Raw genomic sequence first — 23958 nt, 5'->3', positions numbered from 1 at the left:
AAACGTTTTGCCGCTGGCTGCCCCAACGGTAACGTGGCCGAGCGGTCTAAGGCGCTGGTTTTAGGCACCAGTCTCTTCGGAGGCGTGGGTTCGAATCCCACCGTTGCCACTTTTTACGTCTCATTTTTGTGCCGTTGCGGTGTGTTCTCGTGGAGTGGGACGCAGCTCTTGTGACGCGCGTGTTGTGTAGGTAGCGTTGGCCGAGCGGTCTAAGGCGCTGGTTTCAGGCACCATTCTCTTCGGAGGCGTGGGTTCGAATCCCACAGCTGCCAAACGTGTAATGTTTCCTGTGTCGAAGGCAGATGCACTCATTGCCCCGCAAAGGAAACAGCACAACAAGGCGTGAGCGTCTGCTTGGTGAATTGTCGTAGAACAGTGCGTGGTGCAACGACAGGATTTTCAGGCACCTTTTGCTCTCATCATTGCTGGCGTTCGTCTCCACGAAATGCGTCCGGAGCACGCCGTTCTATAACGCGAGAGGGTGGATTTTTTACAGTTGTCGTCAGTCAACCGTGGGTGGCTGCTGCGTTCGCTGGAAAGAGCACTGCCGTCGTTATCCGGTGTGGTCTAGTGGCTAGGATACCTGGCTCTCACCCAGGAGGCCCGGGTTCGATTCCCGGTACCGGAATTGCGCGTTTTTATTGCTCCTCTTATGCGACTTGTCTCGACTTTGCTCGACTGACGCTACGCTGACGCGTGCAGAAAGCTACGTTAAGTATGACCTCGCGGCAACACCTGACGGCGAGAGAGATGCGGCGTCTATCCACTTGTTATCGGAGCCACATACCGGTACCTGTAGTCAAGAGGCTTGGAGGACTGCAAGACATTGCCACGGAGGTGAATGCAGCTAACCACTGTAGTTAGTGTCCTGACAGCGCAGGCACGTTCATTTGCTCGTATACATGTGATGGAGACCGTGTCTGACACTGCTGTGGCGTACAACCTTGGCCTAGGCTTTGCTGGGTATCGCCACTTGCATTCGAGCCAGCTGCCTTCGCGTGCGCCTCCGTGGCCATGGCCGTGATCGTCTAGTGGTTAGGACATTGCGTTGTGGCCGCAATAACCCAGGTTCGAATCCTGGTCACGGGCAATTTTTGAAAGTTTTGCCTTGCTGCCGTTGCAATGACGAGTACTCGAAATGACAGTACTCTGTTGATTTTTTCACTCGTGTTCCGCAGGCCGCAGTTTGCACTACCACTTCATCCCCAACACGTAATGTCGCCTCCCAGAGCGCAGACGTCCCGCTGCTCTCTGTAGTCGAAAAGGGCAGTTGTTTGAAGTGCGATGGATGAGCAGCCAGTCCCAGCAGAACAGGAAGCTGTGGCGTGCACTGTTTGTACAAATGCTAGGAACACTGGCGCACCAAGCAGCGCATGTAGCGTGGCCGAGCGCTTTAAGGCGCTGGTTTAAGGCACCAGTATCTCTGTATGCGCGGTTTCGAATCCCGGTAGCTGCCGGCGGTTTTGCTGTGATCGCGTTAACCTGGCGCTTTTTCTTCAAGTGTAAACCTCCTTGAGCTCACATATGTTTGATACATGGAGCATTCTAGCTCCGCCTGACAGTTACAGCTACGATACTTTAGTGGTTACGAAGGCCCAGGTTCGAAAACCTGGTCACGGTACGAAAACGTCTCTTGACGCTGTCTCCTTAACTGCGACAGCTACAGACAAGTGGCGTCGCTACCATACGGCGGGCACGGCTTTTTCTTGCTGTGGATGGCCTAAAGAGACGCTTCCAGTGGGAGAGCAGTGGAAATACATGGCACGCGCGAATTGCCAAGATACTTCCATTTCGAAGTGATCTTTGTAGTACAAAGGAAACGTTTTGGCCGCTGCTGCCCCAACGGTAACGTGGCCGAGCGGTCTAAGGCGCTGGTTTTAGGCACCAGTCTCTTCGGAGGCGTGGGTTCGAATCCCACCGTTGCCACTTTTTACGGTCTCATTTTTGTGCCGTTGCGGTGTGTTTCCTCGTGGAGTGGGACGCAGCTCTTGTGACGCGCGTGTTGTGTAGGTAGCGTGGCCGAGCGGTCTAAGGCGCTGGTTTCAGGCACCATTCTCTTCGGAGGCGTGGGTTCGAATCCCACAGCTGCCAAACGTGTAATGTTTCCTGTGTCGAAGGCAGATGCACTCATTGCCCGCAAAGGAAACAGCACAACAAGGCGTGAGCGTCTGCTTGGTGAATTGTCGTAGAACAGTGCGTGGTGCAACGACAGGATTTTCAGGCACCTTTTGCTCTCAATCATTGCTGGCGTTTCGTCTCCACGAAATGCGTCCGGAGCACGCCGTTCTAAAACGCGAGAGGGTGGATTTTTTACAGTTGTCGTCAGTCAACCGTGGGTGGCTGCCTGCGTTCGCTGGAAAGAGCACTGCCGTCGTTATCCGGTGTGGTCTAGTGGCTAGGATACCTGGCTCTCACCCAGGAGGCCCGGGTTCGATTCCCGGTACCGGAATTGCGCGTTATTTATTGCTCCTCTTATGCGACTTGTCTCGACTTTGCTCGACTGACGCTACGCTGACGCGTGCAGAAAGCTACGTTAAGTATGACTCGCCGGCAAACACCTGACGGCGAGAGAGATGCGGCGTCTATCCACTTGTTATCGAGCCACATACCGGTACCTGTAGTCAAGAGGCTTGGAGGACTGCAAGACATTGCCACGGAGGTGAATGCAGCTAACCACTGTAGTTAGTGTCCTGACAGCGCAGGCACGTTCATTTTGCTCGTATACATGTGATGGAGACCGTGTCTGACACTGCTGTGGCGTACACCTTGGCCTAGGCTTTGCTGGGTATCGCCACTTGCATTCGAGCCAGCTGCCTTCGCGTGCGCCTCCGTGGCCATGGCCGTGATCGTCTAGTGGTTAGGACATTGCGTTGTGGCCGCAATAACCCAGGTTCGAATCCTGGTCACGGCAATTTTGAAAGTTTTGCCTTGCTGCCGTTGCAATGACGAGTACTCGAAATGACAGTACTCTGTTGATTTTTTCACTCGTGTTCCGCAGGCCGCAGTTTGCACTACCACTTCATCCCCAACACGTAATGTCCGCCTCCCAGAGCGCAGACGTCCGCTGCTCTCTGTAGTCGAAAAGGGCAGTTGTTTGAAGTGCGATGGATGAGCAGCCAGTCCCAGCAGAACAGGAAGCTGTGGCGTGCACTGTTTGTACAAATGCTAGGAACACTGGCGCACCAAGCAGCGCATGTAGCGTGGCCGAGCGCTTTAAGGCGCTGGTTTAAGGCACCAGTATCTCTGTAGGCGCGGTTTCGAATCCCGTAGCTGCCGGCGGTTTTGCTGTGATCGCGTTAACCTTGGCGCTTTTTCTTCAAGTGTAACCTCCTTGAGCTCACATATGTTTGATACATGGAGCATTCTAAGCTCCGCCTGACAGTTACAGCTACGATACTTTAGTGGTTACGGAAGGCCCAGGTTCGAAACCTGGTCACGGTACGAAAACGTCTCTTGACGCTGTCTCCTTAACTGCGACAGCTACAGACAAGTGGCGTCGCTACCATACGGCGGGCACGGCTTTTTCCTTGCTGTGGATGGCCTAAAGAGACGCTTCCAGTGGGAGAGCAGTGGAAATACATGGCACGGCGATTGCCAAGATACTTCCATTTCGAAGTGATCTTTGTAGTACAAAGGAAACGTTTTTGCCGCTGCTGCCCCAACGGTTAACGTGGCCGAGCGGTCTAAGGCGCTGGTTTTAGGCACCATGTCTCTTCGGAGGCGTGGGTTCGAATCCCACCGTTGCCACTTTTTACGTCTCATTTTTGTGCCGTTGCGGTGTGTTCTCGTGGAGTGGGGACGCAGCTCTTGTGACGCGCGTGTTGTGTAGGTAGCGTGGCCGAGCGGTCTAAGGCGCTGGTTTCAGGCACCATTCTCTTCGGAGGCGTGGGTTCGAATCCCACAGCTGCCAAACGTGTAATGTTTCCTGTGTCGAAGGCAGATGCACTCATTGCCCGCAAAGGAAACAGCACAACAAGGCGTGAGCGTCTGCTTGGTGAATTGTCGTAGAACAGTGCGTGGTGCAACGACAGGATTTTCAGGCACCTTTTGCTCTCATCATTGCTGGCGTTCGTCTCCACGAAATGCGTCCGGAGCACGCCGTTCTATAACGCGAGAGGGTGGATTTTTTACAGTTGTCGTCAGTCAACCGTGGGTGGCTGCTGCGTTCGCTGGAAAGAGCACTGCCGTCGTTATCCGGTGTGGTCTAGTGGCTAGGATACCTGGCTCTCACCCAGGAGGCCCGGGTTCGATTCCCGGTACCGGAATTGCGCGTTTTTATTGCTCCTCTTATGCGACTTGTCTCGACTTTGCTCGACTGACGCTACGCTGACGCGTGCAGAAAGCTACGTTAAGTATGACTCGCGGCAACACCTGACGGCGAGAGAGATGCGGCGTCTATCCACTTGTTATCGAGCCACATACCGGTACCTGTAGTCAAGAGGCTTGGAGGACTGCAAGACATTGCCACGGAGGTGAATGCAGCTAACCACTGTAGTTAGTGTCCTGACAGCGCAGGCACGTTCATTTGCTCGTATACATGTGATGGAGACCGTGTCTGACACTGCTGTGGCGTACACCTTGGCCTAGGCTTTGCTGGGTATCGCCACTTGCATTCGAGCCAGCTGCCTTCGCGTGCGCCTCCGTGGCCATGGCCGTGATCGTCTAGTGGTTAGGACATTGCGTTGTGGCCGCAATAACCCAGGTTCGAATCCTGGTCACGGCAATTTTGAAAGTTTTGCCTTGCTGCCGTTGCAATGACGAGTACTCGAAATGACAGTACTCTGTTGATTTTTTCACTCGTGTTCCGCAGGCCGCAGTTTGCACTACCACTTCATCCCCAACACGTAATGTCGCCTCCCAGAGCGCAGACGTCCGCTGCTCTCTGTAGTCGAAAAGGGCAGTTGTTTGAAGTGCGATGGATGAGCAGCCAGTCCCAGCAGAACAGGAAGCTGTGGCGTGCACTGTTTGTACAAATGCTAGGAACACTGGCGCACCAAGCAGCGCATGTAGCGTGGCCGAGCGCTTTAAGGCGCTGGTTTAAGGCACCAGTATCTCTGTAGGCGCGGTTTCGAATCCCGTAGCTGCCGGCGGTTTTGCTGTGATCGCGTTAACCTGGCGCTTTTTCTTCAAGTGTAACCTCCTTGAGCTCACATATGTTTGATACATGGAGCATTCTAGCTCCGCCTGACAGTTACAGCTACGATACTTTAGTGGTTACGGAAGGCCCAGGTTCGAAACCTGGTCACGGTACGAAAACGTCTCTTGACGCTGTCTCCTTAACTGCGACAGCTACAGACAAGTGGCGTCGCTACCATACGGCGGGCACGGCTTTTTCTTGCTGTGGATGGCCTAAAGAGACGCTTCCAGTGGGAGAGCAGTGGAAATACATGGCACGGCGATTGCCAAGATACTTCCATTTCGAAGTGATCTTTGTAGTACAAAGGAAACGTTTTGCCGCTGCTGCCCCAACGGTAACGTGGCCGAGCGGTCTAAGGCGCTGGTTTTAGGCACCAGTCTCTTCGGAGGCGTGGGTTCGAATCCCACCGTTGCCACTTTTTACGTCTCATTTTTGTGCCGTTGCGGTGTGTTCTCGTGGAGTGGGACGCAGCTCTTGTGACGCGCGTGTTGTGTAGGTAGCGTGGCCGAGCGGTCTAAGGCGCTGGTTTCAGGCACCATTCTCTTCGGAGGCGTGGGTTCGAATCCCACAGCTGCCAAACGTGTAATGTTTCCTGTGTCGAAGGCAGATGCACTCATTGCCCGCAAAGGAAACAGCACAACAAGGCGTGAGCGTCTGCTTGGTGAATTGTCGTAGAACAGTGCGTGGTGCAACGACAGGATTTTCAGGCACCTTTTGCTCTCATCATTGCTGGCGTTCGTCTCCACGAAATGCGTCCGGAGCACGCCGTTCTATAACGCGAGAGGGTGGATTTTTTACAGTTGTCGTCAGTCAACCGTGGGTGGCTGCTGCGTTCGCTGGAAAGAGCACTGCCGTCGTTATCCGGTGTGGTCTAGTGGCTAGGATACCTGGCTCTCACCCAGGAGGCCCGGGTTCGATTCCCGGTACCGGAATTGCGCGTTTTTATTGCTCCTCTTATGCGACTTGTCTCGACTTTGCTCGACTGACGCTACGCTGACGCGTGCAGAAAGCTACGTTAAGTATGACTCGCGGCAACACCTGACGGCGAGAGAGATGCGGCGTCTATCCACTTGTTATCGAGCCACATACCGGTACCTGTAGTCAAGAGGCTTGGAGGACTGCAAGACATTGCCACGGAGGTGAATGCAGCTAACCACTGTAGTTAGTGTCCTGACAGCGCAGGCACGTTCATTTGCTCGTATACATGTGATGGAGACCGTGTCTGACACTGCTGTGGCGTACACCTTGGCCTAGGCTTTGCTGGGTATCGCCACTTGCATTCGAGCCAGCTGCCTTCGCGTGCGCCTCCGTGGCCATGGCCGTGATCGTCTAGTGGTTAGGACATTGCGTTGTGGCCGCAATAACCCAGGTTCGAATCCTGGTCACGGCAATTTTGAAAGTTTTGCCTTGCTGCCGTTGCAATGACGAGTACTCGAAATGACAGTACTCTGTTGATTTTTTCACTCGTGTTCCGCAGGCCGCAGTTTGCACTACCACTTCATCCCCAACACGTAATGTCGCCTCCCAGAGCGCAGACGTCCGCTGCTCTCTGTAGTCGAAAAGGGCAGTTGTTTGAAGTGCGATGGATGAGCAGCCAGTCCCAGCAGAACAGGAAGCTGTGGCGTGCACTGTTTGTACAAATGCTAGGAACACTGGCGCACCAAGCAGCGCATGTAGCGTGGCCGAGCGCTTTAAGGCGCTGGTTTAAGGCACCAGTATCTCTGTAGGCGCGGTTTCGAATCCCGTAGCTGCCGGCGGTTTTGCTGTGATCGCGTTAACCTGGCGCTTTTTCTTCAAGTGTAACCTCCTTGAGCTCACATATGTTTGATACATGGAGCATTCTAGCTCCGCCTGACAGTTACAGCTACGATACTTTAGTGGTTACGGAAGGCCCAGGTTCGAAACCTGGTCACGGTACGAAAACGTCTCTTGACGCTGTCTCCTTAACTGCGACAGCTACAGACAAGTGGCGTCGCTACCATACGGCGGGCACGGCTTTTTCTTGCTGTGGATGGCCTAAAGAGACGCTTCCAGTGGGAGAGCAGTGGAAATACATGGCACGGCGATTGCCAAGATACTTCCATTTCGAAGTGATCTTTGTAGTACAAAGGAAACGTTTTGCCGCTGCTGCCCCAACGGTAACGTGGCCGAGCGGTCTAAGGCGCTGGTTTTAGGCACCAGTCTCTTCGGAGGCGTGGGTTCGAATCCCACCGTTGCCACTTTTTACGTCTCATTTTTGTGCCGTTGCGGTGTGTTCTCGTGGAGTGGGACGCAGCTCTTGTGACGCGCGTGTTGTGTAGGTAGCGTGGCCGAGCGGTCTAAGGCGCTGGTTTCAGGCACCATTCTCTTCGGAGGCGTGGGTTCGAATCCCACAGCTGCCAAACGTGTAATGTTTCCTGTGTCGAAGGCAGATGCACTCATTGCCCGCAAAGGAAACAGCACAACAAGGCGTGAGCGTCTGCTTGGTGAATTGTCGTAGAACAGTGCGTGGTGCAACGACAGGATTTTCAGGCACCTTTTGCTCTCATCATTGCTGGCGTTCGTCTCCACGAAATGCGTCCGGAGCACGCCGTTCTATAACGCGAGAGGGTGGATTTTTTACAGTTGTCGTCAGTCAACCGTGGGTGGCTGCTGCGTTCGCTGGAAAGAGCACTGCCGTCGTTATCCGGTGTGGTCTAGTGGCTAGGATACCTGGCTCTCACCCAGGAGGCCCGGGTTCGATTCCCGGTACCGGAATTGCGCGTTTTTATTGCTCCTCTTATGCGACTTGTCTCGACTTTGCTCGACTGACGCTACGCTGACGCGTGCAGAAAGCTACGTTAAGTATGACTCGCGGCAACACCTGACGGCGAGAGAGATGCGGCGTCTATCCACTTGTTATCGAGCCACATACCGGTACCTGTAGTCAAGAGGCTTGGAGGACTGCAAGACATTGCCACGGAGGTGAATGCAGCTAACCACTGTAGTTAGTGTCCTGACAGCGCAGGCACGTTCATTTGCTCGTATACATGTGATGGAGACCGTGTCTGACACTGCTGTGGCGTACACCTTGGCCTAGGCTTTGCTGGGTATCGCCACTTGCATTCGAGCCAGCTGCCTTCGCGTGCGCCTCCGTGGCCATGGCCGTGATCGTCTAGTGGTTAGGACATTGCGTTGTGGCCGCAATAACCCAGGTTCGAATCCTGGTCACGGCAATTTTGAAAGTTTTGCCTTGCTGCCGTTGCAATGACGAGTACTCGAAATGACAGTACTCTGTTGATTTTTTCACTCGTGTTCCGCAGGCCGCAGTTTGCACTACCACTTCATCCCCAACACGTAATGTCGCCTCCCAGAGCGCAGACGTCCGCTGCTCTCTGTAGTCGAAAAGGGCAGTTGTTTGAAGTGCGATGGATGAGCAGCCAGTCCCAGCAGAACAGGAAGCTGTGGCGTGCACTGTTTGTACAAATGCTAGGAACACTGGCGCACCAAGCAGCGCATGTAGCGTGGCCGAGCGCTTTAAGGCGCTGGTTTAAGGCACCAGTATCTCTGTAGGCGCGGTTTCGAATCCCGTAGCTGCCGGCGGTTTTGCTGTGATCGCGTTAACCTGGCGCTTTTTCTTCAAGTGTAACCTCCTTGAGCTCACATATGTTTGATACATGGAGCATTCTAGCTCCGCCTGACAGTTACAGCTACGATACTTTAGTGGTTACGGAAGGCCCAGGTTCGAAACCTGGTCACGGTACGAAAACGTCTCTTGACGCTGTCTCCTTAACTGCGACAGCTACAGACAAGTGGCGTCGCTACCATACGGCGGGCACGGCTTTTTCTTGCTGTGGATGGCCTAAAGAGACGCTTCCAGTGGGAGAGCAGTGGAAATACATGGCACGGCGATTGCCAAGATACTTCCATTTCGAAGTGATCTTTGTAGTACAAAGGAAACGTTTTGCCGCTGCTGCCCCAACGGTAACGTGGCCGAGCGGTCTAAGGCGCTGGTTTTAGGCACCAGTCTCTTCGGAGGCGTGGGTTCGAATCCCACCGTTGCCACTTTTTACGTCTCATTTTTGTGCCGTTGCGGTGTGTTCTCGTGGAGTGGGACGCAGCTCTTGTGACGCGCGTGTTGTGTAGGTAGCGTGGCCGAGCGGTCTAAGGCGCTGGTTTCAGGCACCATTCTCTTCGGAGGCGTGGGTTCGAATCCCACAGCTGCCAAACGTGTAATGTTTCCTGTGTCGAAGGCAGATGCACTCATTGCCCGCAAAGGAAACAGCACAACAAGGCGTGAGCGTCTGCTTGGTGAATTGTCGTAGAACAGTGCGTGGTGCAACGACAGGATTTTCAGGCACCTTTTGCTCTCATCATTGCTGGCGTTCGTCTCCACGAAATGCGTCCGGAGCACGCCGTTCTATAACGCGAGAGGGTGGATTTTTTACAGTTGTCGTCAGTCAACCGTGGGTGGCTGCTGCGTTCGCTGGAAAGAGCACTGCCGTCGTTATCCGGTGTGGTCTAGTGGCTAGGATACCTGGCTCTCACCCAGGAGGCCCGGGTTCGATTCCCGGTACCGGAATTGCGCGTTTTTATTGCTCCTCTTATGCGACTTGTCTCGACTTTGCTCGACTGACGCTACGCTGACGCGTGCAGAAAGCTACGTTAAGTATGACTCGCGGCAACACCTGACGGCGAGAGAGATGCGGCGTCTATCCACTTGTTATCGAGCCACATACCGGTACCTGTAGTCAAGAGGCTTGGAGGACTGCAAGACATTGCCACGGAGGTGAATGCAGCTAACCACTGTAGTTAGTGTCCTGACAGCGCAGGCACGTTCATTTGCTCGTATACATGTGATGGAGACCGTGTCTGACACTGCTGTGGCGTACACCTTGGCCTAGGCTTTGCTGGGTATCGCCACTTGCATTCGAGCCAGCTGCCTTCGCGTGCGCCTCCGTGGCCATGGCCGTGATCGTCTAGTGGTTAGGACATTGCGTTGTGGCCGCAATAACCCAGGTTCGAATCCTGGTCACGGCAATTTTGAAAGTTTTGCCTTGCTGCCGTTGCAATGACGAGTACTCGAAATGACAGTACTCTGTTGATTTTTTCACTCGTGTTCCGCAGGCCGCAGTTTGCACTACCACTTCATCCCCAACACGTAATGTCGCCTCCCAGAGCGCAGACGTCCGCTGCTCTCTGTAGTCGAAAAGGGCAGTTGTTTGAAGTGCGATGGATGAGCAGCCAGTCCCAGCAGAACAGGAAGCTGTGGCGTGCACTGTTTGTACAAATGCTAGGAACACTGGCGCACCAAGCAGCGCATGTAGCGTGGCCGAGCGCTTTAAGGCGCTGGTTTAAGGCACCAGTATCTCTGTAGGCGCGGTTTCGAATCCCGTAGCTGCCGGCGGTTTTGCTGTGATCGCGTTAACCTGGCGCTTTTTCTTCAAGTGTAACCTCCTTGAGCTCACATATGTTTGATACATGGAGCATTCTAGCTCCGCCTGACAGTTACAGCTACGATACTTTAGTGGTTACGGAAGGCCCAGGTTCGAAACCTGGTCACGGTACGAAAACGTCTCTTGACGCTGTCTCCTTAACTGCGACAGCTACAGACAAGTGGCGTCGCTACCATACGGCGGGCACGGCTTTTTCTTGCTGTGGATGGCCTAAAGAGACGCTTCCAGTGGGAGAGCAGTGGAAATACATGGCACGGCGATTGCCAAGATACTTCCATTTCGAAGTGATCTTTGTAGTACAAAGGAAACGTTTTGCCGCTGCTGCCCCAACGGTAACGTGGCCGAGCGGTCTAAGGCGCTGGTTTTAGGCACCAGTCTCTTCGGAGGCGTGGGTTCGAATCCCACCGTTGCCACTTTTTACGTCTCATTTTTGTGCCGTTGCGGTGTGTTCTCGTGGAGTGGGACGCAGCTCTTGTGACGCGCGTGTTGTGTAGGTAGCGTGGCCGAGCGGTCTAAGGCGCTGGTTTCAGGCACCATTCTCTTCGGAGGCGTGGGTTCGAATCCCACAGCTGCCAAACGTGTAATGTTTCCTGTGTCGAAGGCAGATGCACTCATTGCCCGCAAAGGAAACAGCACAACAAGGCGTGAGCGTCTGCTTGGTGAATTGTCGTAGAACAGTGCGTGGTGCAACGACAGGATTTTCAGGCACCTTTTGCTCTCATCATTGCTGGCGTTCGTCTCCACGAAATGCGTCCGGAGCACGCCGTTCTATAACGCGAGAGGGTGGATTTTTTACAGTTGTCGTCAGTCAACCGTGGGTGGCTGCTGCGTTCGCTGGAAAGAGCACTGCCGTCGTTATCCGGTGTGGTCTAGTGGCTAGGATACCTGGCTCTCACCCAGGAGGCCCGGGTTCGATTCCCGGTACCGGAATTGCGCGTTTTTATTGCTCCTCTTATGCGACTTGTCTCGACTTTGCTCGACTGACGCTACGCTGACGCGTGCAGAAAGCTACGTTAAGTATGACTCGCGGCAACACCTGACGGCGAGAGAGATGCGGCGTCTATCCACTTGTTATCGAGCCACATACCGGTACCTGTAGTCAAGAGGCTTGGAGGACTGCAAGACATTGCCACGGAGGTGAATGCAGCTAACCACTGTAGTTAGTGTCCTGACAGCGCAGGCACGTTCATTTGCTCGTATACATGTGATGGAGACCGTGTCTGACACTGCTGTGGCGTACACCTTGGCCTAGGCTTTGCTGGGTATCGCCACTTGCATTCGAGCCAGCTGCCTTCGCGTGCGCCTCCGTGGCCATGGCCGTGATCGTCTAGTGGTTAGGACATTGCGTTGTGGCCGCAATAACCCAGGTTCGAATCCTGGTCACGGCAATTTTGAAAGTTTTGCCTTGCTGCCGTTGCAATGACGAGTACTCGAAATGACAGTACTCTGTTGATTTTTTCACTCGTGTTCCGCAGGCCGCAGTTTGCACTACCACTTCATCCCCAACACGTAATGTCGCCTCCCAGAGCGCAGACGTCCGCTGCTCTCTGTAGTCGAAAAGGGCAGTTGTTTGAAGTGCGATGGATGAGCAGCCAGTCCCAGCAGAACAGGAAGCTGTGGCGTGCACTGTTTGTACAAATGCTAGGAACACTGGCGCACCAAGCAGCGCATGTAGCGTGGCCGAGCGCTTTAAGGCGCTGGTTTAAGGCACCAGTATCTCTGTAGGCGCGGTTTCGAATCCCGTAGCTGCCGGCGGTTTTGCTGTGATCGCGTTAACCTGGCGCTTTTTCTTCAAGTGTAACCTCCTTGAGCTCACATATGTTTGATACATGGAGCATTCTAGCTCCGCCTGACAGTTACAGCTACGATACTTTAGTGGTTACGGAAGGCCCAGGTTCGAAACCTGGTCACGGTACGAAAACGTCTCTTGACGCTGTCTCCTTAACTGCGACAGCTACAGACAAGTGGCGTCGCTACCATACGGCGGGCACGGCTTTTTCTTGCTGTGGATGGCCTAAAGAGACGCTTCCAGTGGGAGAGCAGTGGAAATACATGGCACGGCGATTGCCAAGATACTTCCATTTCGAAGTGATCTTTGTAGTACAAAGGAAACGTTTTGCCGCTGCTGCCCCAACGGTAACGTGGCCGAGCGGTCTAAGGCGCTGGTTTTAGGCACCAGTCTCTTCGGAGGCGTGGGTTCGAATCCCACCGTTGCCACTTTTTACGTCTCATTTTTGTGCCGTTGCGGTGTGTTCTCGTGGAGTGGGACGCAGCTCTTGTGACGCGCGTGTTGTGTAGGTAGCGTGGCCGAGCGGTCTAAGGCGCTGGTTTCAGGCACCATTCTCTTCGGAGGCGTGGGTTCGAATCCCACAGCTGCCAAACGTGTAATGTTTCCTGTGTCGAAGGCAGATGCACTCATTGCCCGCAAAGGAAACAGCACAACAAGGCGTGAGCGTCTGCTTGGTGAATTGTCGTAGAACAGTGCGTGGTGCAACGACAGGATTTTCAGGCACCTTTTGCTCTCATCATTGCTGGCGTTCGTCTCCACGAAATGCGTCCGGAGCACGCCGTTCTATAACGCGAGAGAGTGGATTTTTTACAGTTGTCGTCAGTCAACCGTGGGTGGCTGCTGCGTTCGCTGGAAAGAGCACTGCCGTCGTTATCCGGTGTGGTCTAGTGGCTAGGATACCTGGCTCTCACCCAGGAGGCCCGGGTTCGATTCCCGGTACCGGAATTGCGCGTTTTTATTGCTCCTCTTATGCGACTTGTCTCGACTTTGCTCGACTGACGCTACGCTGACGCGTGCAGAAAGCTACGTTAAGTATGACTCGCGGCAACACCTGACGGCGAGAGAGATGCGGCGTCTATCCACTTGTTATCGAGCCACATACCGGTACCTGTAGTCAAGAGGCTTGGAGGACTGCAAGACATTGCCACGGAGGTGAATGCAGCTAACCACTGTAGTTAGTGTCCTGACAGCGCAGGCACGTTCATTTGCTCGTATACATGTGATGGAGACCGTGTCTGACACTGCTGTGGCGTACACCTTGGCCTAGGCTTTGCTGGGTATCGCCACTTGCATTCGAGCCAGCTGCCTTCGCGTGCGCCTCCGTGGCCATGGCCGTGATCGTCTAGTGGTTAGGACATTGCGTTGTGGCCGCAATAACCCAGGTTCGAATCCTGGTCACGGCAATTTTGAAAGTTTTGCCTTGCTGCCGTTGCAATGACGAGTACTCGAAATGACAGTACTCTGTTGATTTTTTCACTCGTGTTCCGCAGGCCGCAGTTTGCACTACCACTTCATCCCCAACACGTAATGTCGCCTCCCAGAGCGCAGACGTCCGCTGCTCTCTGTAGTCGAAAAGGGCAGTTGTTTGAAGTGCGATGGATGAGCAGCCAGTCCCAGCAGAACAGGAAGCTGTGGCGTGCACTGTTTGTACAAATGCTAGGAACACTGGCGCACCAAGCAGCGCATGTAGCGTGGCCGAGCGCTTTAAGGCGCTGGTTTAAGGCACCAGTATCTCTGTAGGCGCGGTTTCGAATCCCGTAGCTGCCGGCGGTTTTGCTGTGATCGCGTTAACCTGGCGCTTTTTCTTCAAGTGTAACCTCCTTGAGCTCACATATGTTTGATACATGGAGCATTCTAGCTCCGCCTGACAGTTACAGCTACGATACTTTAGTGGTTACGGAAGGCCCAGGTTCGAAACCTGGTCACGGTACGAAAACGTCTCTTGACGCTGTCTCCTTAACTGCGACAGCTACAGACAAGTGGCGTCGCTACCATACGGCGGGCACGGCTTTTTCTTGCTGTGGATGGCCTAAAGAGACGCTTCCAGTGGGAGAGCAGTGGAAATACATGGCACGGCGATTGCCAAGATACTTCCATTTCGAAGTGATCTTTGTAGTACAAAGGAAACGTTTTGCCGCTGCTGCCCCAACGGTAACGTGGCCGAGCGGTCTAAGGCGCTGGTTTTAGGCACCAGTCTCTTCGGAGGCGTGGGTTCGAATCCCACCGTTGCCACTTTTTACGTCTCATTTTTGTGCCGTTGCGGTGTGTTCTCGTGGAGTGGGACGCAGCTCTTGTGACGCGCGTGTTGTGTAGGTAGCGTGGCCGAGCGGTCTAAGGCGCTGGTTTCAGGCACCATTCTCTTCGGAGGCGTGGGTTCGAATCCCACAGCTGCCAAACGTGTAATGTTTCCTGTGTCGAAGGCAGATGCACTCATTGCCCGCAAAGGAAACAGCACAACAAGGCGTGAGCGTCTGCTTGGTGAATTGTCGTAGAACAGTGCGTGGTGCAACGACAGGATTTTCAGGCACCTTTTGCTCTCATCATTGCTGGCGTTCGTCTCCACGAAATGCGTCCGGAGCACGCCGTTCTATAACGCGAGAGGGTGGATTTTTTACAGTTGTCGTCAGTCAACCGTGGGTGGCTGCTGCGTTCGCTGGAAAGAGCACTGCCGTCGTTATCCGGTGTGGTCTAGTGGCTAGGATACCTGGCTCTCACCCAGGAGGCCCGGGTTCGATTCCCGGTACCGGAATTGCGCGTTTTTATTGCTCCTCTTATGCGACTTGTCTCGACTTTGCTCGACTGACGCTACGCTGACGCGTGCAGAAAGCTACGTTAAGTATGACTCGCGGCAACACCTGACGGCGAGAGAGATGCGGCGTCTATCCACTTGTTATCGAGCCACATACCGGTACCTGTAGTCAAGAGGCTTGGAGGACTGCAAGACATTGCCACGGAGGTGAATGCAGCTAACCACTGTAGTTAGTGTCCTGACAGCGCAGGCACGTTCATTTGCTCGTATACATGTGATGGAGACCGTGTCTGACACTGCTGTGGCGTACACCTTGGCCTAGGCTTTGCTGGGTATCGCCACTTGCATTCGAGCCAGCTGCCTTCGCGTGCGCCTCCGTGGCCATGGCCGTGATCGTCTAGTGGTTAGGACATTGCGTTGTGGCCGCAATAACCCAGGTTCGAATCCTGGTCACGGCAATTTTGAAAGTTTTGCCTTGCTGCCGTTGCAATGACGAGTACTCGAAATGACAGTACTCTGTTGATTTTTTCACTCGTGTTCCGCAGGCCGCAGTTTGCACTACCACTTCATCCCCAACACGTAATGTCGCCTCCCAGAGCGCAGACGTCCGCTGCTCTCTGTAGTCGAAAAGGGCAGTTGTTTGAAGTGCGATGGATGAGCAGCCAGTCCCAGCAGAACAGGAAGCTGTGGCGTGCACTGTTTGTACAAATGCTAGGAACACTGGCGCACCAAGCAGCGCATGTAGCGTGGCCGAGCGCTTTAAGGCGCTGGTTTAAGGCACCAGTATCTCTGTAGGCGCGGTTTCGAATCCCGTAGCTGCCGGCGGTTTTGCTGTGATCGCGTTAACCTGGCGCTTTTTCTTCAAGTGTAACCTCCTTGAGCTCACATATGTTTGATACATGGAGCATTCTAGCTCCGCCTGACAGTTACAGCTACGATACTTTAGTGGTTACGGAAGGCCCAGGTTCGAAACCTGGTCACGGTACGAAAACGTCTCTTGACGCTGTCTCCTTAACTGCGACAGCTACAGACAAGTGGCGTCGCTACCATACGGCGGGCACGGCTTTTTCTTGCTGTGGATGGCCTAAAGAGACGCTTCCAGTGGGAGAGCAGTGGAAATACATGGCACGGCGATTGCCAAGATACTTCCATTTCGAAGTGATCTTTGTAGTACAAAGGAAACGTTTTGCCGCTGCTGCCCCAACGGTAACGTGGCCGAGCGGTCTAAGGCGCTGGTTTTAGGCACCAGTCTCTTCGGAGGCGTGGGTTCGAATCCCACCGTTGCCACTTTTTACGTCTCATTTTTGTGCCGTTGCGGTGTGTTCTCGTGGAGTGGGACGCAGCTCTTGTGACGCGCGTGTTGTGTAGGTAGCGTGGCCGAGCGGTCTAAGGCGCTGGTTTCAGGCACCATTCTCTTCGGAGGCGTGGGTTCGAATCCCACAGCTGCCAAACGTGTAATGTTTCCTGTGTCGAAGGCAGATGCACTCATTGCCCGCAAAGGAAACAGCACAACAAGGCGTGAGCGTCTGCTTGGTGAATTGTCGTAGAACAGTGCGTGGTGCAACGACAGGATTTTCAGGCACCTTTTGCTCTCATCATTGCTGGCGTTCGTCTCCACGAAATGCGTCCGGAGCACGCCGTTCTATAACGCGAGAGAGTGGATTTTTTACAGTTGTCGTCAGTCAACCGTGGGTGGCTGCTGCGTTCGCTGGAAAGAGCACTGCCGTCGTTATCCGGTGTGGTCTAGTGGCTAGGATACCTGGCTCTCACCCAGGAGGCCCGGGTTCGATTCCCGGTACCGGAATTGCGCGTTTTTATTGCTCCTCTTATGCGACTTGTCTCGACTTTGCTCGACTGACGCTACGCTGACGCGTGCAGAAAGCTACGTTAAGTATGACTCGCGGCAACACCTGACGGCGAGAGAGATGCGGCGTCTATCCACTTGTTATCGAGCCACATACCGGTACCTGTAGTCAAGAGGCTTGGAGGACTGCAAGACATTGCCACGGAGGTGAATGCAGCTAACCACTGTAGTTAGTGTCCTGACAGCGCAGGCACGTTCATTTGCTCGTATACATGTGATGGAGACCGTGTCTGACACTGCTGTGGCGTACACCTTGGCCTAGGCTTTGCTGGGTATCGCCACTTGCATTCGAGCCAGCTGCCTTCGCGTGCGCCTCCGTGGCCATGGCCGTGATCGTCTAGTGGTTAGGACATTGCGTTGTGGCCGCAATAACCCAGGTTCGAATCCTGGTCACGGCAATTTTGAAAGTTTTGCCTTGCTGCCGTTGCAATGACGAGTACTCGAAATGACAGTACTCTGTTGATTTTTTCACTCGTGTTCCGCAGGCCGCAGTTTGCACTACCACTTCATCCCCAACACGTAATGTCGCCTCCCAGAGCGCAGACGTCCGCTGCTCTCTGTAGTCGAAAAGGGCAGTTGTTTGAAGTGCGATGGATGAGCAGCCAGTCCCAGCAGAACAGGAAGCTGTGGCGTGCACTGTTTGTACAAATGCTAGGAACACTGGCGCACCAAGCAGCGCATGTAGCGTGGCCGAGCGCTTTAAGGCGCTGGTTTAAGGCACCAGTATCTCTGTAGGCGCGGTTTCGAATCCCGTAGCTGCCGGCGGTTTTGCTGTGATCGCGTTAACCTGGCGCTTTTTCTTCAAGTGTAACCTCCTTGAGCTCACATATGTTTGATACATGGAGCATTCTAGCTCCGCCTGACAGTTACAGCTACGATACTTTAGTGGTTACGGAAGGCCCAGGTTCGAAACCTGGTCACGGTACGAAAACGTCTCTTGACGCTGTCTCCTTAACTGCGACAGCTACAGACAAGTGGCGTCGCTACCATACGGCGGGCACGGCTTTTTCTTGCTGTGGATGGCCTAAAGAGACGCTTCCAGTGGGAGAGCAGTGGAAATACATGGCACGGCGATTGCCAAGATACTTCCATTTCGAAGTGATCTTTGTAGTACAAAGGAAACGTTTTGCCGCTGCTGCCCCAACGGTAACGTGGCCGAGCGGTCTAAGGCGCTGGTTTTAGGCACCAGTCTCTTCGGAGTCGTGGGCCCGAACACATCGCGCGCTCGCTCCGGCGTGTCGGGCGGTGTTTACGTGTGCTTCGCAGTCGGCGACGGTTCTTCGCGGTGACTGTTTCTTCGCTGCTGTAGTCAGCTGAACTGTAAGTTAACATGGATTCTGAAGACCGAGAAAATAATATCCAGTGCGAATTTGATAGAAACGTAACCCGACCGTCTGCTTTCGAAATTCATTCGTGGATGAAAAATGATTTGCAAATTCCTGAAAGTGAAGTGCTAGGATTGCAATTAGACGCGTTCCTGAACTCTTTGTTCGTAAAATTGAAATGTCCGGAATTGTGTGATGCTCTTGTCAGTGAAAATGGTGGCGTACGTAAATTCAAACACTCTGATGGGACAATTAGCAATGTGACTTTGTCGAACGCTGGATTCGGTATTCGAAATGTTCGGGTATTCAATCTGCCGTTTGAGACTAGGAATGAGACAATCGCTCGTAGCCTTATGCCTTATGGCACAGTTTTGTCGATTACAAAAGAAAAGTGGTCGTCCGCTTATATATATCAGGTTGAGAACGGTATCCGCAGTGTAAAGATGATTGTGAGGAAGCACGTTCCCTCGTTTTTGGTTATGGCCGGCCACCGGGCTTTTATTTCGTATAGTGGTCAGCCGCAAACGTGTTCCTATTGCAATGCCACAGACCATTTTAGACAAAATTGTCCTAGGCGTAGGCGCCCTGTGCAGCTACCGCCCCGTGGGCAAGATGACGACGCGTCGTACGCGGCCGTGTTGTTAGGTGTTCCCCGTTCACCGGCACGTTCCGCGGAAACGGAAACGCCGTTAGTTGCTGCGGTCGCGATGGATGTCGATGCCACTGCCACCGGTTCTGATACTGTTCAATCCTTGTCCGTACTTTCTCAGTCAGTTCCCGCCGCTACTGTACCGATTCCGCCTCCGGCTGTGCCTGAAGCTCCGGAACGGACCGGATCAGAACCCGTTCAGGTGGTTACCCCCCCTGTTGCTGTAGTGGATTCGTCACCGTCCACTTCCGTACCTCACGGGTTTCCGGACGCGGTTCCTGCCTCACAGGAACCAAAGCCCAGGCGTGAAAGTGTTTCAGACAGGCGTGGCAATACTGACCGCTTCCGCAGTGCCAGTAGCTCGCGGATTTTAGACACACGGTCTTTTTCTCGCGGAGAACGCAGCCCGTCTCCGGAATGGAAGCAGGTTCCCCGTCCGAAGTCAAAACAAAAACAAAAATCTGTGCAAAAGCCGGCGCATAAGCCCTTGCCTCGCCCCGTAGTCGAATCTCGGCCGTCGGTTGCGGGGGGGCGTCGTCCACAGCGTCCTGTGGCGAGCAGTCAGCCAGCGCCTACGACAAGTGTGTCGGCCGACAGGCGGGAACAGGTTGTACAGCAGTTAAAGGAAATGTTGCACCACTCTGATGTAACTCTTGCAATGGACACTACGACGTCTCAGGCAACGAACCCGGCACAACTTTCGGTTAAGCGTAAGGCGGAAGACACCCCCCAGCGTCGCACGCGTCCCCTTTCGCAGGATTCCGCGTCTGTACCTCCCACACACGAACCGCCTACTTCAGCTGCACCGTCTGAACGTTGTGACTGGGCAGACGATATGGAGGAGGAGGGTGGGTCCACTCCTGCCGTCTAATTTGTTTTATTTGTTTTTCCCTGTTGTCTATGGTAGCACGTCCTCCATCAGTTGTCGCTACTATTAATCTTAATAAATTGGAGTCGCCAGTGAAGTTTGCAAGTTTTGTGGGTTTTATAAATTACATTGCTGCTGACGTAGTGTTTTTGCAGGAGGTTGTGATAGATCTACTTCACTCCATTCCGGGCTATCAAGTACTCTTGAACTTTGATGTCGAGTGTAATTGTGGTACTGCCATTTTAATTCGTGTTGGTCATGACTATAGTAATGTCGCTACAATTCCTAACGGTCGTGGTGTAGCTTGCACGATCAACAACGTAAGATATATTAACGTGTACGCCCCTTCTGGTGCCGACGGGCAGCCACGTCGCCGTGTGTTTTATAGCAGTGACATTTGTCACCTTTTACAGGGCCCCCACCTGCCTTTAGTCATGGGCGGCGATTTTAATTGCGTGCTGGACGATAGAGATCAGGAGCCACGGCCATATAAGTGCCTAGAATTACAGACGCTCGTTACTGAGATGAATTTAATTGACTCGTGGTGTTATTTACACCCGCGGGCCGTGGGCTTTACTTTCTTTTATCCCACGGGAAGAAGTCGGCTCGATAGGATTTACGTTTCTCGTGATAAACAGCACTGTCTTACGGACTCCTCTGTTCACCCCGTGATTTTTTCCGATCATTGTGCGTATGTCTGCCGCTTTCATTCTCTATTGGCGGATCAACCCCGCGCAAGTCGATTATGGAAGTTTAATGTGCGACATCTCTCACACCCACATTTTGCGCCGGTTATCGTGCGTGTATGGCAGAGGGTGCTAAAATATCGCGGTCTATATGCCTCCACTTTGTCTTGGTGGGTAGAATTTGTTAAGCCGGCATTACGCAAGGCGATCCTGGAATTCAGTCAGGATGTTGCTCACTGGGAGCGTTCTACATTGCAATTTTACGAGAGCTGTTTAAATGATGCCATCCACCTGCACACAAACAATCCCGCTCTTCGGATGGCGACAATTCGGCGTATAAAACTCCGTCTTCTGGATTTGAAAAGGGAATCGTTGCGCGGATCTGTCGTACGGAGCCGAGCCCCCGGGGCGCTGGCTGATGAAGCGCCTTCCGTGTTTCATCAGCTGCGCGAACGCCGGCGCGCAAAGCGACGTTACGTCACAGAGCTGGAATCAGCTGACGGTGCGCGGCTTGATAACCAGGCGGCAATTCTTGCCGAGGCCCACCGTCACTTCATGGAACTTTTCAGTGAGAAATACACTGATGCTGCCGCGATTTCCGAGCTTCTCCACGACGTTCCATACGTCTTATCCGTAGCGGATCGCCGTCGCCTCACAGACAACTTTACCGTGGACGAAGTGGGTGATGTCTTAAAACTGTGTTCCCAGAACAAATCACCGGGCGCTGATGGGTTGCCACCGGAATTTTATCTGCATTTTTGGCACTTGTTTGGCTCTGCCCTGACTGACGTTTTTAATGAAATTTTAACTGGTGTGGATGTCCCTGCGTCCTTCCTGGAAGGTATTGTGGTCTTGGTTCCAAAGGTTCCGGTCACCAGGCAACTGTGCAATCTTAGACCAATCACCCTTCTTAATGGTGATTACAAACTCTTCACCAAATGTGTCTCCTCCCGCTTGAAGCTGGTCATGAAAAAACTGATTAGTCCCTTTCAATACTGTGCAGTGCCGAACCGCACTCTCTATGGTGCTGTGTCGACATACCGAGATGCCATTGCCTATGCTTCGACGAATAGGATTCCTTTTGGCATTTTATCCATCGATTTTGCAATGGCTTTTGACAGAGTTAGCCACCTATATCTCCGGCGAGTGCTCCAGAAGTTTGGTTTCGGTGTAAAGTATATAACTATGATTTTTAACCTTTTCAAAAATTCCACCTCACGGATTAGTATCAATGGACTTTTATCGGAACCTGTTCCGCTCTGCTGTTCAGTCAAACAAGGGTGCCCTCTGTCAATGGCGCTTTACGCTATTTCCTTAGATCCTTTGTTGCGTAAATTGCACAGTGTTTGTAGGGGAATACGTATTGGGAATGAGAAGCACGTTTGTCGCGCTTATGCTGACGACCTTGGCCTCTTGGTGTCCTCGGCTACCGACTTTGCTACAATACGCGCAGTTCTTACACAGTATGAACGTGCATCCGGTGCGAGCATCAATACCCGTAAGACGGTTTTTCTTCCTATTTATGCAGCGACACGTGGCTTCAAACGCCCATGGTTTACAGTAAAGCAGGAACACAAAATTTTGGGAGTTCGCTTTCAAGCCAATCTGTTACAGACTGCGTCCTACAACTGGCGTATTGTCTTAAATGGCATACGAGCTATGGCTAGCCTGTCCGCTACTCGCACCCTCGCATTAACACAGCGGGTGATTTTAATAAATGTTTTCTTGCTCAGCAAAGCCTGGTACCTCGCACAGTTATTTCAGGTACCCAAGAATTTGGGCAGAGCCATAACACAGGCAGTCTATTGGCTATTGTGGCGGGGACATATTTTCAAGGTGTCTTACGAAACATGTACTTTGCCGCGCGAACAGGGTGGACTCGGCCTCATTCATTTTGCTATGAAAGCCGCAGCGTTGCTCCTTCATCGGACGAGCGTCACCATTGAACAGGATCCGTCGAGCCCCACAGCTGTTCTGTTCGCTATTCATCGGCCTCTATCTGAAGCGGCACCTCTCGACCCGACTGCAATACCGTTTCAGCTGCGTTATGTTCGAGAATACTACATTCAAAAAAGTTATCTTGCCGCCGATGTACTCGACTATCGAACACGGACTGTGAAACGTGTCTACCAGGGACTAAGAGGACGGCCAGTCGGTAATAAGATGGAGGCGCGCTACCCGCGATCTGCGTGGAGGACGGCGTGGGCTCACGTTCACGCTCCCTTCCTGTCAGCGGACGTCAGCAGCTTTTGGTACCAAGTGGTTAACAGAATTCTTCCCACCAACGAAAAGCTGCGCCGCATTCACTTATCTCCATCGAGCTTGTGTGAAGACTGTCGCCAAGACGACACCTTAGAACATCGTTTCGTGTGCCTAAGGTCACTGTCGCTTTGGAACATTGCCGCCAGGATGCTCGCACTTATCAACCGGACCAGCGCTGCCGCTTTTTCTGCGGACACGGCATTGATCCCGGACTTCAACCCATATCCGCATACGAAGCGTGCCGCCACTGCATGGATCGTGGCTCACACTGTGTTCGCCCTCCTGCAATTGCGACTTACGGACGACTATGCCTATCTGGTTTATTTATCCACGCAACATGACCTCACTAAAACCAGGAAAGACTATGCCAAAATCTTTGCCAATTTTCTGCAAATTGCACTTGCATTTGCCCACGACAAACTGTTGTAATCAACACTTCACTGCTGCAACTTTTCTTTACTTCTGTGTTTTGCATTGTCTCCGGGTCCGGATACATAGTTAATGCAAATTGATGCTACAGGAACAGTGAATCATAACAAGTACGATGCTTACGCTTGTGCAGAACTGCAATGTGGAAATTACGACGAAAAGTTTAACACAGTTTTATCCTGTGTTCGTGTGTGTTTGTGTTTTGCTGTCATTTAGTGATTTCTTTCTGTTTTTCATTCATTTTTTTTATACCGTCTGGTTCCTCCGTTATCGGCGTACATTCACGGGTGCGTTGCGCACGCCGCTGCCACGGATATTGTTTGGTTTTTAAGAACAGAGGATTTTTTACTTTCTTTTTAAAACACGTCGGGGAGGATTGTGTTTTACTTCCCTTTATCCGCCGGACAGTTCGGAAAGTTCGGGAGTATATTCATTCCTTTGATATGTGTCGATTATTTTACTTTTTGTGCCTTTTTTCATTACCCATTTTAATGGCCGCCACGAAGCATTTTGAACATAATATAATGGGACGTATGAAGGGTGTTCCTTCCCTGTGACTGAGTGGACTAACTCAGGCAGTCATTGCTTTTTCTTCTTTTTTTTTAAATTTTATTCTTTTTTATTGAGTTTCGGTGTCAAGCGCCTGATGCGCTGTTATTCTTTCATTTTTTATTTTAAGGCGTGAAGGCGCGAAGCGACTGCTTAGCTGTCAATATAGGCCTGCACTTTCACTTCAAGAGGATTTTAGTTTTCCTTTGATGCTTCACTAGCGGTGGACAGCCACAA

The 23958-nt window shown here is 52.8% G+C and overlaps 39 non-coding genes across 39 annotated transcripts; all 39 read left to right on the top strand.

Moving 5' to 3' along the window:
• The first annotated feature begins 27 nt into the window (after positions 1 to 27).
• Positions 28 to 109, top strand: Trnal-uag. The gene has a single exon. It is a non-coding gene; the product is annotated as a tRNA-Leu (tRNA).
• Positions 110 to 556: 447 nt separating this feature from the next.
• Positions 557 to 628, top strand: Trnae-cuc. Its single transcript has one exon. It is a non-coding gene; the product is annotated as a tRNA-Glu (tRNA).
• A 389-nt stretch (positions 629 to 1017) lies between these two features.
• Positions 1018 to 1090, top strand: Trnah-gug. The gene has a single exon. It is a non-coding gene; the product is annotated as a tRNA-His (tRNA).
• Positions 1091 to 1844: 754 nt separating this feature from the next.
• Trnal-uag lies at positions 1845 to 1926 on the top strand. The gene has a single exon. It is a non-coding gene; the product is annotated as a tRNA-Leu (tRNA).
• Positions 1927 to 2009: 83 nt separating this feature from the next.
• Trnal-cag lies at positions 2010 to 2091 on the top strand. The gene has a single exon. It is a non-coding gene; the product is annotated as a tRNA-Leu (tRNA).
• A 286-nt stretch (positions 2092 to 2377) lies between these two features.
• Positions 2378 to 2449, top strand: Trnae-cuc. Its single transcript has one exon. It is a non-coding gene; the product is annotated as a tRNA-Glu (tRNA).
• Positions 2450 to 2839: 390 nt separating this feature from the next.
• Positions 2840 to 2911, top strand: Trnah-gug. Its single transcript has one exon. It is a non-coding gene; the product is annotated as a tRNA-His (tRNA).
• A 752-nt stretch (positions 2912 to 3663) lies between these two features.
• On the top strand, positions 3664 to 3747 carry Trnal-uag. Its single transcript has one exon. It is a non-coding gene; the product is annotated as a tRNA-Leu (tRNA).
• Positions 3748 to 3828: 81 nt separating this feature from the next.
• On the top strand, positions 3829 to 3910 carry Trnal-cag. Its single transcript has one exon. It is a non-coding gene; the product is annotated as a tRNA-Leu (tRNA).
• Positions 3911 to 4193: 283 nt separating this feature from the next.
• Trnae-cuc lies at positions 4194 to 4265 on the top strand. The gene has a single exon. It is a non-coding gene; the product is annotated as a tRNA-Glu (tRNA).
• Positions 4266 to 4651: 386 nt separating this feature from the next.
• Trnah-gug lies at positions 4652 to 4723 on the top strand. Its single transcript has one exon. It is a non-coding gene; the product is annotated as a tRNA-His (tRNA).
• Positions 4724 to 5470: 747 nt separating this feature from the next.
• Trnal-uag lies at positions 5471 to 5552 on the top strand. The gene has a single exon. It is a non-coding gene; the product is annotated as a tRNA-Leu (tRNA).
• Positions 5553 to 5632: 80 nt separating this feature from the next.
• On the top strand, positions 5633 to 5714 carry Trnal-cag. The gene has a single exon. It is a non-coding gene; the product is annotated as a tRNA-Leu (tRNA).
• Positions 5715 to 5997: 283 nt separating this feature from the next.
• Trnae-cuc lies at positions 5998 to 6069 on the top strand. Its single transcript has one exon. It is a non-coding gene; the product is annotated as a tRNA-Glu (tRNA).
• A 386-nt stretch (positions 6070 to 6455) lies between these two features.
• Trnah-gug lies at positions 6456 to 6527 on the top strand. Its single transcript has one exon. It is a non-coding gene; the product is annotated as a tRNA-His (tRNA).
• A 747-nt stretch (positions 6528 to 7274) lies between these two features.
• Positions 7275 to 7356, top strand: Trnal-uag. Its single transcript has one exon. It is a non-coding gene; the product is annotated as a tRNA-Leu (tRNA).
• An 80-nt stretch (positions 7357 to 7436) lies between these two features.
• On the top strand, positions 7437 to 7518 carry Trnal-cag. Its single transcript has one exon. It is a non-coding gene; the product is annotated as a tRNA-Leu (tRNA).
• Positions 7519 to 7801: 283 nt separating this feature from the next.
• Positions 7802 to 7873, top strand: Trnae-cuc. Its single transcript has one exon. It is a non-coding gene; the product is annotated as a tRNA-Glu (tRNA).
• Positions 7874 to 8259: 386 nt separating this feature from the next.
• On the top strand, positions 8260 to 8331 carry Trnah-gug. The gene has a single exon. It is a non-coding gene; the product is annotated as a tRNA-His (tRNA).
• Positions 8332 to 9078: 747 nt separating this feature from the next.
• Positions 9079 to 9160, top strand: Trnal-uag. Its single transcript has one exon. It is a non-coding gene; the product is annotated as a tRNA-Leu (tRNA).
• An 80-nt stretch (positions 9161 to 9240) lies between these two features.
• Trnal-cag lies at positions 9241 to 9322 on the top strand. The gene has a single exon. It is a non-coding gene; the product is annotated as a tRNA-Leu (tRNA).
• Positions 9323 to 9605: 283 nt separating this feature from the next.
• Trnae-cuc lies at positions 9606 to 9677 on the top strand. Its single transcript has one exon. It is a non-coding gene; the product is annotated as a tRNA-Glu (tRNA).
• A 386-nt stretch (positions 9678 to 10063) lies between these two features.
• Positions 10064 to 10135, top strand: Trnah-gug. The gene has a single exon. It is a non-coding gene; the product is annotated as a tRNA-His (tRNA).
• A 747-nt stretch (positions 10136 to 10882) lies between these two features.
• Positions 10883 to 10964, top strand: Trnal-uag. The gene has a single exon. It is a non-coding gene; the product is annotated as a tRNA-Leu (tRNA).
• Positions 10965 to 11044: 80 nt separating this feature from the next.
• On the top strand, positions 11045 to 11126 carry Trnal-cag. The gene has a single exon. It is a non-coding gene; the product is annotated as a tRNA-Leu (tRNA).
• Positions 11127 to 11409: 283 nt separating this feature from the next.
• Trnae-cuc lies at positions 11410 to 11481 on the top strand. The gene has a single exon. It is a non-coding gene; the product is annotated as a tRNA-Glu (tRNA).
• Positions 11482 to 11867: 386 nt separating this feature from the next.
• Trnah-gug lies at positions 11868 to 11939 on the top strand. The gene has a single exon. It is a non-coding gene; the product is annotated as a tRNA-His (tRNA).
• A 747-nt stretch (positions 11940 to 12686) lies between these two features.
• Positions 12687 to 12768, top strand: Trnal-uag. The gene has a single exon. It is a non-coding gene; the product is annotated as a tRNA-Leu (tRNA).
• Positions 12769 to 12848: 80 nt separating this feature from the next.
• Trnal-cag lies at positions 12849 to 12930 on the top strand. Its single transcript has one exon. It is a non-coding gene; the product is annotated as a tRNA-Leu (tRNA).
• A 283-nt stretch (positions 12931 to 13213) lies between these two features.
• Trnae-cuc lies at positions 13214 to 13285 on the top strand. The gene has a single exon. It is a non-coding gene; the product is annotated as a tRNA-Glu (tRNA).
• A 386-nt stretch (positions 13286 to 13671) lies between these two features.
• Positions 13672 to 13743, top strand: Trnah-gug. Its single transcript has one exon. It is a non-coding gene; the product is annotated as a tRNA-His (tRNA).
• A 747-nt stretch (positions 13744 to 14490) lies between these two features.
• Trnal-uag lies at positions 14491 to 14572 on the top strand. Its single transcript has one exon. It is a non-coding gene; the product is annotated as a tRNA-Leu (tRNA).
• Positions 14573 to 14652: 80 nt separating this feature from the next.
• Positions 14653 to 14734, top strand: Trnal-cag. The gene has a single exon. It is a non-coding gene; the product is annotated as a tRNA-Leu (tRNA).
• Positions 14735 to 15017: 283 nt separating this feature from the next.
• On the top strand, positions 15018 to 15089 carry Trnae-cuc. The gene has a single exon. It is a non-coding gene; the product is annotated as a tRNA-Glu (tRNA).
• Positions 15090 to 15475: 386 nt separating this feature from the next.
• Trnah-gug lies at positions 15476 to 15547 on the top strand. The gene has a single exon. It is a non-coding gene; the product is annotated as a tRNA-His (tRNA).
• A 747-nt stretch (positions 15548 to 16294) lies between these two features.
• On the top strand, positions 16295 to 16376 carry Trnal-uag. The gene has a single exon. It is a non-coding gene; the product is annotated as a tRNA-Leu (tRNA).
• Positions 16377 to 16456: 80 nt separating this feature from the next.
• Positions 16457 to 16538, top strand: Trnal-cag. Its single transcript has one exon. It is a non-coding gene; the product is annotated as a tRNA-Leu (tRNA).
• Positions 16539 to 16821: 283 nt separating this feature from the next.
• Positions 16822 to 16893, top strand: Trnae-cuc. The gene has a single exon. It is a non-coding gene; the product is annotated as a tRNA-Glu (tRNA).
• A 386-nt stretch (positions 16894 to 17279) lies between these two features.
• Positions 17280 to 17351, top strand: Trnah-gug. Its single transcript has one exon. It is a non-coding gene; the product is annotated as a tRNA-His (tRNA).
• Positions 17352 to 23958: the final 6607 nt, after the last annotated feature.

This window comes from Schistocerca americana, unplaced genomic scaffold (assembly GCF_021461395.2).
Source record: "Schistocerca americana isolate TAMUIC-IGC-003095 unplaced genomic scaffold, iqSchAmer2.1 HiC_scaffold_908, whole genome shotgun sequence".
Classification (NCBI taxonomy): domain Eukaryota; kingdom Metazoa; phylum Arthropoda; class Insecta; order Orthoptera; family Acrididae; genus Schistocerca; species Schistocerca americana.
Note: the sequence above shows the minus strand (reverse complement) of the source record. Positions and strands in the feature narration are given on the sequence as shown.